The sequence below is a fragment of the Eulemur rufifrons genome, chromosome 1, assembly GCF_041146395.1.
Source record: "Eulemur rufifrons isolate Redbay chromosome 1, OSU_ERuf_1, whole genome shotgun sequence".
Taxonomy (NCBI): Eukaryota; Metazoa; Chordata; class Mammalia; order Primates; family Lemuridae; genus Eulemur; species Eulemur rufifrons.
Genome location: NC_090983.1, coordinates 84,409,574 through 84,423,260, shown reverse-complemented (window position 1 = coordinate 84,423,260; position 13,687 = coordinate 84,409,574). Strand labels below are relative to the sequence as shown.

General features: G+C 40.3%; 1 protein-coding gene across 1 annotated transcript in view; it reads left to right on the top strand.

Annotated features, from left to right (window-relative positions):
• Positions 1-13,687, top strand: part of THSD7B (thrombospondin type 1 domain containing 7B) — an 841,191-nt gene that overhangs the window by 218,481 nt on the left and 609,023 nt on the right. The window lies entirely within an intron of this gene.

Genomic DNA, 13,687 nt, shown 5'->3' with positions numbered 1-13,687 from the left:
CTGCTTAGGGATTTTTAAAACCTGGACCTGTCTCATACTCTCTCAAAAATAATTTTTTTTAAATAGTAAAGCTAACTTTATTTTTTTGGATCTAAACTACCTGGGTTATAGTTGTATCTGAGAGATGGCTATGTGGTGAGGAATTCATGCATCAAACTCTGTGCTTACTCAGATGGATTCATTTTAGCTGGTCAGGATAAATCTGGGTGAAATGAGCATTTATTAAGTTCTTTGTGAGTGTACAGAGGTTACAATATATTGAGTATCTCATGTGCTAGCTGCTCTACATGTAGCAAATGAATCCTGAACACACACTTTTATGAGATTTCACTATAGAGAATTCTCTTTTGGGGGACCTGTCACCCCCCAGACTGTTCTTTAAGGCCCATTCCCCACCCTCTGCCCTGCCTCCAGGAGGGCTCTAGGAGCCAGGCTGGTGTATGTGACCTGCCTCCTCTGGGGCAGAACTGGGCCAACCGGTGAGCTCCTAGTATAATTAGGAATTAAGATCCACAGAAAGGAGTCAGTCTCTGCCAGTAACTAATGAAATGGAAACCCGGGGCTTAGGGGAGCCACAGTCCATCACCTTCCTGCTGGGAAAGCAGAGGGTGTGGCCGCAGATGTGAAGCAGAGGCAGAGAGACTCAGGCAGCGAGAGGGCCATGGCTTTCTGCAGCTTTCTGGTTTCTGCTGCCGTTCCCCTGGGGGACCTGGCTGCACGTCCTACCTTCAGGGTCTGTGTCATCATGCTGATCCTTCACGTCATCCTCTTTTGCTTGTGCTAGTTGGCTGGGTTTCTGTCACCAACAGAGCCTTGACCAAAAATAAATAAATAAATAAATAAAGTTTTCTCTGTTTTCCTAGTGAGAAAAATGAAGATCAAAGTCAGTAGCCATGCGTCCAGGATGGGGTGGCTAGGGCGTGGCGGGGATGGGATTCTAAGCCTGGCGCTCAACATTCATGCGTCTCTGCAACTGCTCATGCGGTCCTGCTGCCATCAGCACAGTGCAGTGAGGCTGTAGATAACGTTTCCAGACTAAATGTGCTGTGAATGAGCTTGTGCTTGGGCATGTGTGCGATGGCGGCTCTTTCCTGGGTGCTGCTGTCTATGCTTAGAGCTGGGCTCATGGCTTCAGACTAATTTTTTCCACCTGCAGGCCGGGATTGACTGTTCTCTGCTGCTTTTGCACGGCAGCTCAGAGTCGTGTCTGTTTACTTACAGCCATTCCCTCAGCTTAGAGTTCTCAAGTTTTATCAACCAGGGAGTATTTTTATCTGGTCCATTAAAGTTTAAATACCTGTCTTAGTCAAGAGCCCCCAATCCAGGCTGCTCAGCATTGGCCTGTCGGGGGTTGGCTTGTTCTTTATGGCCATGACAAACAGCTGCCTTGTCTCACCCATGAACTGCTCTAGTGTTCTCTCAAGGACTGTCCCTCCCCCGTCAGACCTCTGCCTCCCTCATACTTCCTCTCAAGTCACTGCCTCTCTTGCTTTCTGTACATCTTCAATGTCCTTCACCGCATCGTGAGGCTCCGTCTTCTTGTGTCTGGAGCTTTGAGCGTGCCGTTTCCCCGTCCAGGAACACTTCCCCTCTGCCCTCGCCTGCCTGTCTCTTCCTCACTCCTGGGGGCTCCTGTTTATCCTCGCTCCCTCTGAGAGGCCTTCCCTGGCCCCCAGGCTTGGTTCTGTTTCCTTGAATCCACTTTTGTCTCCTAGTCCCTGCATCATAATATTTGTCACCACTTAGTAAAATTGCTTTTAAAGTGTCTGTGTCCTTTATTAAACTATAGACTCTTGGGGGCAATGACCGTATATCTTCCTTACTCTTGTATACCCGGAGCCCATCACAGGTGTTAGTACAGAATAATCATAACGATAACTAATGTCGAAGACGTGAGTCTCATTCTAAGCACCAGATATCCAAGAAATATGGCCTTTATGTATTTCTATAGGTAAATATTATTTTATATTTTTTATGTTATGATATATGTTATGCTATGCTATTTTATATGTTGTTATTGAGACAGGGTCTCTCGCTCTGTTGCCCAGGCTGGAGTGCAGTGGCACTAATGTAGCTCACTGCAGCCTTGACTTCCTGGGCTCAAGAGATTTTCTCACTTCAGTCTCCTCAGTAGCTAAGACTACAGGCATGCACTATTGTGCCCAGCTAATTTTTTTTATTTTTTGTAGAGATGGGGTCTTGCTATGTTGTCCAGGCTGGTGTCTAACTACTGGCCTCAAGCCATCCTCCCGCCTCAGCCTCCCAAAGCTGTGGGATTTATAGGCATGAACTACTACACCCAGAGAAGTCAACATTATTTTTTGACTCTGAGTTACTCTGGTGGACTGTTGAGAAATTCAGCCCTGTTAGCGTTGGGGGATCTCCTCTACTGTGGTTGAGCCACAGTCTTGGAGCCATTCTAATAATTACTTATGTGTACGCAGAGGTTACTGCTGAGACATCCATTGTCTCAGCAGCTTTCTGCAGCTTCAGTGGCATGGATAGAACTGAACATCATTGGTGAGGAGGGGCACCTCGAGGCTTCTGGGCCCATCTTCCTTGACACGCCGTATTCATATTTCGTGTGAAACTCCATGTGAATTTCATTCTGCCTTGACATATCCTATTTCATGCTTTGAAGGTGATATCTGCCTCCCTGGGTGCAGCAGTGTTATACTCTGGAACCAAAGCCCTGTCTTCCACCCCTTACTTTAAAGAGTCTCTTTCTAAACTTGGGAAACTTCTTCTCACCTTCTGCTTTTCTGACTTTTTATCTCTTCTCTAAACACAACTCTTTTTGTCTTTCAAAAGTAAACTTTGATGTCCTACAAATTTCAGAAATGGAACTGGCAGCACATAGAACTCAGTCTCCCTTTCCTTGGGAGGAGGGAGGGCTTAATGAACAAAACCTCCCAGGAGTTGAAAAGAAATGGAAATATTTGGGTTCCTTTCTTCTAGTGCAGAAGTGAATGGTAAAAACAGAATAGTTAAATTTGCATAATAAAAGAGTCTGAATGTTCATATCTTGCTATGCTAACATCTGTTGAATGCTTACTATGTGTTAGAAACTGTGCTAAATCCTTCACATGGAAAAAAAAACATATTTCATCCTTACAAGAAAGAACACTTTGAGGTAGGTAATAATATGAGGGAAATAATATGAGGGAAAGGAGGCTGCGAGGAGTTAAGTCACGTTGTAAGGTCACATATGAGGATTTCAGCCGAGCCAGCCTGACTTCAGAGCCTGCAATGTCACTTCTTCTGCTGTTTCCCTCCCAAAGACTGATGGAGGTTTGTGGATGACTAATTAGATAAAAGAGACCCTTGAGAGCTTTCCTAGCCTAACGGATAATAAAGGTGAATTGTGGGAGATATTTTTGACAAATGTCTTCTGTCGCTGTCTCTGTCAAACTGCATCTTTTAGAGGGCTGTGACTTTGAAGAGTGGTGTGTATATTTTCACTCACCTCCTTGGTAAGTTGGACAAACATTGACATCTGACTGTGGAACCTATCGCCACCCACACACCTTTCTGTGAAGTCTGCTTTACGAAGCTCCTCGCAGGGGGAGAGGCAGGTGATAGTTATTTTCTCAATCTATCTGTTCTTTAATTATCACGAGGATTATCAAGGTTTATTTCCTTAAGACAACTTTCCATATATGGACCAAGATATACACTTTGAGAATATTAAGTGGTATATAAAGAGTGTTAAATGTTAATGCACATTATTGTAGTACCCTAGTGTGAATTAGACCACAGTTCTGTAGATGAACTTCTTAAGTAGGAAACCACTGGTGTTTCATATCAGCCCCTGTATTAATCAAGCGTATAATGTTAATACTTTTGCAAGTGCACTTAACTACTGAGATTGATATGAAAGAGAGTGCAGGTTTACAATTCTTTGTTCTAAATCCCCTGGGGCCAAATCCTTTTCAAAATACAGATGCTTTACAGTTTTACACATGTAATACGGTGCATATATGCTGTATGTTACAGAGCACCCCCAGTGCACTGCAATCAATCATAGTGAAATTTCCACTGCAAAATATGAGAATATTCACTCCAAGTGTCAGTTTCTATGAGATTTAGCTGCCAAAGTAGATCAGGTTTTGCCCTCAAATGAGTTGCAAATTTTTTTTATTTTATTTTTAGAGTTTTTTTTTTTTTTTTTTTTTGTATTGTAGGTGTATCCACTATTCTTCACCAGAAGGAAAACAACAATAAAAACAGGATAGTAACTTGAGGTGAAACTGGAGTTGGAAGAAGGGGCTTCTTTGTTCTCTCTTTCTAGGGAAAACTTAATTTGGGGGGAGGTAGAACCAATTTTGGAAAGAGATTGAGAAAGAGACATGTACCCTTTGAGAGAGGAGGAGGGAAAGGACCATTATCAGGCAGGAGGAGGGGAGGAGAAGTTGGCTCCAGTGAGATGGAAAGGAGCCAGGGCATGCCAGTGCAGATCTGGTGATCTGGTCTTCATGGCATCATGGCAGAAGCCAGTATCACCAGCTCAGTGTCTCAGGGACAGTATTTGGGTTGGAAATGGCAAATGCAGATGTATGAAACAGACTTTCAAGCCACAGTGGGAATGTAGCTGAAGCACAGACTCCTGACTAGCACTCTTCGATGTCAGGAGTGTGAGGCCATCCCCTGTCCTCTGTCTCTCGTGCAGGCTTCATTAATCCCACAGGTATTGTGGGTCCTTCTGCAGTCAATGCCGCGTGGTGCCTTATCCTGCAAGATGCTTCCGTGGATTTTTCAATTCTAGTTTGAAAAGTTGTACAAAATAATTTGTAACTTTTCAAGATCTCATCAAAAAAGAATACCCAGATTTCTTTTATTTAAATTCTGAGCAATCAGTTTGAAAATTAGTTTGCACCATTATACTATTTCCAAAGGTTCTTTTATATAAGATATAATCAGAGAAATTATTAGCATCTGTGAGGCTGAGGGAAAGACACCTTTTGTCTTGTTATTATTTTAAGTTTCTTTGGAGGAGACCCTTCTCTTTTCTGAGTCAAGAGCTCTGATCTTTTTTTAGCACCTTCAGATGTACATTGCTTTTGCTGTGTGTTGAGAAAGCGAATCTTCAAGTCTTTTTTTTTTAAAGCCAATAATCTATCCTTAAGGAAAATATAGTATAAATAGGTTTTGATTTATTTTAGAATGAAATATTAAATTCAAAAATAAATTATAGATACAATTTTAAACTTTAGAACAGATTTCATTAAAAGTATATTGCAAAATAAGATAAATTATAATTCCATGTAGGCATAAGAGAATTTTTAAGATTTCAAAATAATGATTTATTTGTTGGTAATGAGGTTACAAAGATGTTAGCAGGTAAAACCAAAGAAACCTAATAAGAGCACACAAGTACTGAGAACAAACTGAGATAATCTCTGGAAATGTACATATCTATATCCTAAACCTTGGAAAATTCTGGAAAAACACAAGGATTCACCAGCACATATTTCATTTACTCTCATAATTTGTTTGATGCTGAACAAAATATAGCTTCTGGAAACTCCATCGTACACTTATAAGTGCAGGTTACAAATTTGCAGGGAATTTGATTTGCATAACACAAGACATACATGCAGCAGGAAAGCAAACAGAATAGGATTCATTATTTCTGTAAGCTCAAACATGTATTATTTTGGTAAGTGAGATGACACAGTATTGACCACTATTAGCTAACAAATTTAATCCTTGATATTTAAAAAATAACAAAAGTACATTGTTGTTATCTGGCATACTTCTGTCCATTTCCAATGTGTTCTTTCTATTCAAGTCTCTTTTTATTTGTGAATTATTAGTGATTTCTTCTTATTGCTTATAAAACTTTACACAGACTCTTTTCTCTGAGAACTTACTGGGTTTTTTTTTTTTTTTTTTTTCTTTTTCTGTTTCCATTACCTTGGCATTGCCATAAGCTCAGTTGGCTAAAGATTTTAGTCTAAACCCAGTTCCTCTTTCTACTTCTTCATTGTCTCCATCCCCCATTCCAGCAAATCACTGAATATTTGATTCATTTTTAAGGAATACTTTTCAAATACATTCTCATCATAATTTCAAAGTCCTCGCTTCTTCTAGTGCGTCCTCCCTGTACCCCCTGTGTGACATCTCCTCCGGGGACATCTGCCAGCTCCTGACACCCTCCACCTGCTTCTATCCTAACCAGTGTTCCATCTTTGGTGCTCCCTAACACCCTGCCACGAGTTACATTGTTTTTCTGTAATTGTTGGCTTATTTGATTCTCTCCGCCATTCTACTGAAAACTCTTATTTATGTCTGCAGTTGCAGTACAATGCTGGGTACTCAACACATACTTGAATAAATGAAAGAGGTGCCCTTGTGGTGTGATCATCGTCTGCTTAAAAATCCTTTTGTGGCTCTCAGCACAGAATAACTTCCAGCTTCTGCCTGTGACAAAGCAAACCCTTACAACCTGTCCTTGACTGTGTTTCTAGCATGCTGCTGCACTATTCTGAACACTCTGTAGACTTTTGTAATGCCTTGCCTTTGCACATATGTTTGTTTCTGTCTAGAATTTATGGTCGCACTTTCCCACATCTCCACCCCGTGCCTTTGTCCAGGCCCTTTCCACCTGGTAAGTTGCAAATCCACTGTAAGCGTAACATCTTTGTGAAAGCTTATAATTCTCTGCACATGTCTTGACCAAATGCACTTATGGGATTTTATTGTGAGCACCTGTAATTTATTATCTAGTATGTCCTCAGAGCCTAGCTCAGTGCCTGGCATCTATCAGATATCTGTAAAGGTGATTTGATTAAGTGACTATGCCCTGAGTTAATAGAATCCTGTGGGGTTAAAAGCATAGGTTTTGGAGACAGAAAAATAAAAATTAGTTTGAATACTGGCTCTGATGGTTACCCTCTGTGTGCCTTTCAAAAGTAGCTCTGATCCTCAGTTTACTTGTCTGTAAATAGGGATAATGATTCCTGCCCCAGGTTTATCAGGATTGAGTTACGGAGCATGAACATGCCAGGCACAGACACATACACTTGCCCAGGGAATGGCAGCTGTTATTATCACCAGCGGGGGCAATCCAGCAGCAGGCAAGGTCACTTACAGCTGGGTTGGATTTCCAGGCAGTTGCTCTTAACTGGTCGGTAAAGGAGGAATGAAACCCTAATAAAAATAAATGGAAGAAGTGTCGTTCTAGGCAGAGGGAGTAGCAGAAGCGAAGGTGCAAGGGCAATCCGAGCTGTTTTCTGAGGGAATCGAGTGGACCAGTGTGAGCATAGCATGGTGGCACATAAAGCCCAGAGGCAGGAAGGCCGGGATGGTGGAGTCCTTGAATGCTAGACAGAAAGGTTGTTGGCTTCTTTCCAGCCCCGCTAACCTGCTGCACTCCCTTTAGAAAATTGTTCCTGCTTGTTTTCTCCCAACCTGATCCAATTGTTCTCCACTTAAAAAAAGCATAGCTCACTCAAGCCCTATGGGTGGGAGCATACATGCAAGTAGCACAGCAAACTATGCCAGGAGCCCCATTATCTCACTGAGAAGCAAATGACAGCAGTCACGTCAGGGAGCAGAACCCCCAAACCCTTCACAGCCTTCCCCAGAGCTCTGCTGGCAGACAGTATCCCTACCTGCCTACGGTGACCCTGCCGTGCTGGGGAGGCAGCTAGGAGCATGGAGGAGCTGCAGGCGCTCCTTCCCTTCGCCTCTGGCTTGTCTGCCTGTCTTCCAGGTTCATTTATCAACTTGTCAAAGAGAGGGGCTTTCTCTACTGTGAACTGGGGCCATCACTGCTCATTATCATGCTAGACTCCATTGTTCATGCAGAAATAGAGGTTGGTGGGAAAAGCTGTAATCTAAAATTATTCACTTTTATTTATTTTATTCATTCTTATTTTTTTTAAAAAAGGAAGACAGTTTAAGGAGGAAATGTACATTTTATCCAGGAGACAGCATCATGTTAATTGGCTGAGGAACTGTCTAGAGAACAATGCATCTCTATAAGCAGTTTGTCACAACTGGTTAGTTCTTAATACCATGGAGGCTTCATTACCACTTTTGGAACTGCAGAGTTTTTAGAGTAGAAATGTGTTTCTTTGTAGGAAGTGTGCTCTCTGGGAGTAGTTTTGTGTAGCCATTTTCCTGTCTAATGGCTCAAATTTGGCTATATTTTTAGCCATTCTGGCTCTAAAAGAGGGCTGAAAGCTGCTCTATCCAATGCTTTAGCCACGAGCCACAAGTGGCTATTGAGCACTCTTTGTGTGACGAGTGTGACTAAGGATTGCATTTCTAGTTTTATTTAAGTTTAATTTAGATTTAAAAACTGTTATTTGGTTCAGTTACTGGAAAACTTTCAGTTTTTGGAGAAAACTGGTGATATGAATGTACTTAAAAAAATTAAACTCTCTTATAGATTCACATGCAATTATAAGAAATAATATGGAGAGATTTCATGCATCTTTTGCCCAGTTTCTCTAATGTTTATATCTTGCAAAACTATAGTGCGGTGTCACTACCATGATATTGACATTGATATGGTGGGATCCAGGCATTTCCATCACCACAAGCATCCGTCATGTGCCCTTTTATAGTCACACTCACATCCCCCATCCTGACTCCTGGCAACCACCAATCTGTTCTCCGTTTCTATAATTTTATCATTTCAGGAATGTTATATAAATGGAATCATATAGTAGGTATTTTTTTGAGCCTGGTTTCTTTCACTCAATGCATTTGACATTTATGTATGTTGTTATATTTATCAATAATTTGTTCTTCTTTATTACTGAGTAATTTTCCACGGTATGTCTGGACCACAGTTGTTTAACCATTCATCTGTGGAGCAACATCTGTGTTTTATCCGGTTTGGGGCTATTGCCAATAAAACTACAATGAACGCTTGTGTATAGGTTTTTGCATGAACTACATTTGTATTTAACCAGGATAAATGCCCAAGCGTGCAGTTGCTGCATCATACGATAGTTGCGTGTTTAGCTTTATCAGAAACTGCCACACCGTTTTCAGAGTGGCTGTACCACTTTGCGTTTGCACCAGTAATGTATGAATGAACCAGTTTCTTTGTGCCCTCACCAGCGTTTAGTATTTTCACTATTTTCTTGTTTTATCAATTCTGGTAGGTATACAGTGTGAATCTAATTTTTCAACTGCAAATTTTATGAAATCTACATATAATCAAGTATTTATAATGAAAATTTAACATCCAAAATTGGACGTACTGTAGTGTAAAATACACACTGGATTTTGAAAACATAGTACAAAAAAAACTCAATAGTTTTTTATATTGGTAATAATTGAAGGGATTATAGACTATATTGGCTTAAATAAAATATATTTACTTTCACCTGTCCATTTTTACCTTTTTTTTTTTTTTTTTGATGTGACTACTGGAAAATGTAAAATTACGTGTTAGATCACTCTGTATTCTATTGGGCAGTGCTGGTCTAGACTGTAATGATCACTGAAACTAACAGGGCCTCTGGATAGAGGGCCTTGTTTTATTTAGTGCAGGAGACAGCAAACATACTCTGTGGAAGGCCAGCAGCTAGTAAATATTTTAGATTTTGTGGGCCATAAAGTTTCTGTTGCAACTACCCAACTCTGCTGTTGTAGCACAGAACCAACTATACAATACTTAAATGAATGAGCATGGCTGTCTTCCAAGAAAATTATTTATAAAAATGGGCAGCAGGCCCAAGGTCCCTAGTTTGCTAATCCCTGGTGTTATGAATATAAGCAAACACACAAGCAAAAGTACACTTGACTCTATCAGATTGGCTCTATCAGATATCTATTGGCTCTAATCAATAAACAAGAAAACATTCCAGGTATTTCAACAGAAGGAATTTAGTAGGGAATTGTTTACATAGGAGATGAAAAAGCTGAGAAGCTAAACAGTGGATGGTAAACCATCCAAGAAATTAGCAGTCACTGGAAGCTGCTATCATTCCTAGATTTAGGGGGACAATGAGAGGGAGCAGGAGTGTTAATTAGAGTTCATCTGGAGGGTCCTGTTGGGGACTGCCAGTCAGGGTCTGGGACTGCAGAAGGAATAGGTCCAGTGGGACCAGATGCTGGAGGAGTCTAGTAGCTGTCAGAATTTCTCTTTGCTTCCTGCTGTTCAGTCTCCTGCCTGCCCCTTGCAGGGGATGAACCTATATTAGGAAGGGAATCTGGGGAATGTAGTTCTCTGCAATTCAAAGGAGAGCCCAGAAAGTGTGGGGAAAAATCTGAGAGCAATGCCATTTTAATCAACAGATTAAAGCTATAGGGAAGCAAGGAGCTTTCAGCTACCCTAGAACAAAAGCATTTTGTGCAGCGTATCTCCTTCCTTTACGTGGACTCTTTTTTCAGTAGTTTTACTATTTAATCCCTCAGGGAAAATGGTTAGTTAAGAAAGAATAAGATAAAAGGCCCGAGGACCAGAGTCCTCAGATGGAGTTATCAGTCCTGTCAGTAAATCATCAGGAGCATGGGAGATGTGATGGCAGTGATGGAATGTTAGCTGGCAGTTTGCAGCTCCAGGAAATGTGACATTTTTCCCCTCTGGGTATGAGCCACCTACATAATAAGAGATTGGAAAATGGGAAAACAAGATTTCACTTCAAATCCAAAAATGGACAAGACATTTTTCTCCCTTCTAGTTTTTTTTTTTTCCTTCTTCTTTTACTGTCTTAAATAAGGTAAAATCTCTATTTTGCTTCAATCTGCTCCTGAGTTCCAAGAGCTACGTTGGAAGGTGTCAAGGAAAAGGTCCTTTATTACACATTCTTGTCTTTGAAATGACATTCATCCATTGAAAATTTCCTCCTTGGGTCCTCATTGTATCCTGTGTAGATGCTTTACAGACATTTATTTTATTTTCTTTTTATTTCAAAATATTAAGGAGGTACACATGTTTTTGTTACATGGATACATTGTACAATGTTGAAGTCGGGGCTTTTAGTGTGCCTGTCATCAGAATAGTGTTCATTGTACCTGAAAGGAACATTTTTACCCCTCAAACTCTCCCACCCTTCCCCCTTCTTGGTTTCCAAAGTCCTTTACATCTCTTTGTGCCCATGTGTGGCCATCGTTTAGCTCTGGCTTATTAGTGAGAACATGTGTTGTTTGTTTTTCCATTCCTGAGATACTTTACTTAGGGTAATGGTTTCCAGTTCCATCCAAATTTCCGCAAAAGACATTAGTTCATTTCTTTTTATGGCTGAGTAGTATTCCGTGGTACATATACACCACATTTTCTTTATCCATTCATTAGCTGATGGACACTTAGGTTGATTCCACACCTTTGCAATTGTGAATTGCACTGTGATAAACACTCTGCTGCAGGTGTCTTTTTGATAAAATGACTTCTTTTCCTTTGGGTGGATACCCAGCAGTGTGATTGCTGGATCAAATGGTAACTTCACTTTTATCTCTTTGAGGAATCTCCATACTGTTTTCCATAGAGGCTGTACTAATTTGCAGTCCCACCAACAGTGTATAAGTGTTTCCTTTTTTCTGCATCCACACCAGCGTCTATTATTTTTTATCTTTTTAATAATGGCTATTCTGACAGGAGTACGGTGATATCTCATTGTGGTTTTAATTTTCATTTCCCTGATGATTAGCAATGTTGAACATTTATTATATGTTTATTGGCCATTTATATTTTTTGAAAAACTTCTGTTCATGTATTTTGCCCACTTTTTGATGGGGTTGCTTTTTTCTGGCTGATTTGTTTGAGTTCTTTGTAGATTTTGGATATCAGCCCTTTGTGAGATGTATAGCTTGCAAATACTTTCTCCCATTCTGTAGATTGTCTGTTTATTCTGTTGATTAAAAAGCTGTGCATAAGCTTTTTAATTTAATTAAGTCTTATTTATTTATTTTTGTTGTTGCTCTATTTGCCTTTGGGGTCTTAGTCATAAATTCTTTGCCTAGGTCAATGTCTAAGAATTTTTCCTATTTTTTTTTTTTACAATTATTTTTTCTAGATCTGTGAAATATGACGTTGGTATTTTGATGGAGATTGCATTGAATCAGTAAATCACTTTGGGCAGGATGGGCATTTTAATGATGTTGATTCTACCAGTCCATGAGCATGGGATGGTTTTCCATTTGTTTATGTCATCTATGATTTATTTCATCAGTGTTTTGTATTTCTCCTTGTAGCAATCTATCACCTCCTCCGTTAACTGTATTTCTAGGTATTTTATTTTCTTGGTAACTATTGTAAATGATACTGAGTCCTTGATTTGACTCTCAGCTTGAGTGTTATCAGAATATAGAAATGCTACTGATTTGTGCACATTGGTTTTGTAACCTGATACTTTGCTGAATTTATTTATCAATTCTAGTGGGGAGTCTTTAGGGTTTTCTAGATACAAGATCATATCATCAGCAAACAGGGATAGTTTGACTTCCTCTTTCCTGATTTGTAGGCTCTTTATATCTTTCTCTTGGCTGATTGCTCTTGGTAGGACTTCCATTCTATATTGAATAGAAGTGGTGACAGTGGACATTCTTGTCTTTACAGACATTTCTAACATTTAATCATTTGTATTTGTTGTATGAGGGAAACTCCTTTCCCTTTTCTTTATGTTTCTATATAGGTAACATTCCTGGATTGATGACCTGTCACCTTACACCCTCCTCAGGAGAATGCAGCAGCCTTAACCGACCAATAATGTATCTGGGAGAAGAATTTATACATATGTGGCTTAGGCCTTCTAGATTCTTTCTCAGAAAGCATGTATTGGACTATACCCTCCATTACAGGTTCAGGGACTTCCTTACCGAGTAGGCGTGCTTTTATTCAAAGCTGCCTGTTGCAGGAAGGGAGGTGAGGCTTAGTATTATTAGCAAGGCTGCTTAGCTGAGGGTGTACAATTCTATGATCTAGTCAGCATTAGCAATTACAAAAGTGATATTTAGATCTCCCTACAACTGATTCCTGAATTGGTTTCGTGGTTGATTTCAAATTTAGGAGAAGTGGGGTGTTATGTATTTATTGGGTCCCTCAAAAGCCTTCAAAATTAGTATCCTCTCCCAGTAGAATAGTGGCTACCAATACATATTAGCATACTTATATTAAAAATTGGTATTTAATACATTGAGCGTGTCAGGTACTGTGATAAAAGTACACACACACGCGCGCGCACACACACACACACACACACACACACAGAGTTTCTATTTTTCCAATACATAGTCAACTTAATATCCCCCAGTTTTCCTTATTTCATCATAACAGCTCTATCCGCTTAGGTTTTCAGGCCATATATGTAAGTATTGTTGGCTTTTTTTTTTTTCCCCATAATGTCTTATCTGCTTGCAAACCCTTTTCAGCCCTAGCACCAAGATACATCCCAATCTGACCACATATCACCGTCTACACCACTCCCTCTAGCCAGCCACCATAATGTCATTGCTAGAGTCCTGCTGTGGCCTCCCATCTGATCTCAGTCTTCCATCTTTTCTACCCAAAGTCATTCCCATGCAGCAGCCAGCAGGACGAACCCGATCATGCATGCCACTCCTTTGCTTAGAAACTCTTCTGAGAGTTTCCTGTTGGAGTTAAAACCTGCCCAATCTTCTCACCAAGCGAGGAAGACCCAAGCATCATTTGATCCTGCCTCTCTCCCTTTTCTCACTATGCTGCCCTTACACTGGCCTTTTTGATCTTTTTTTAAAAAGCATAAAA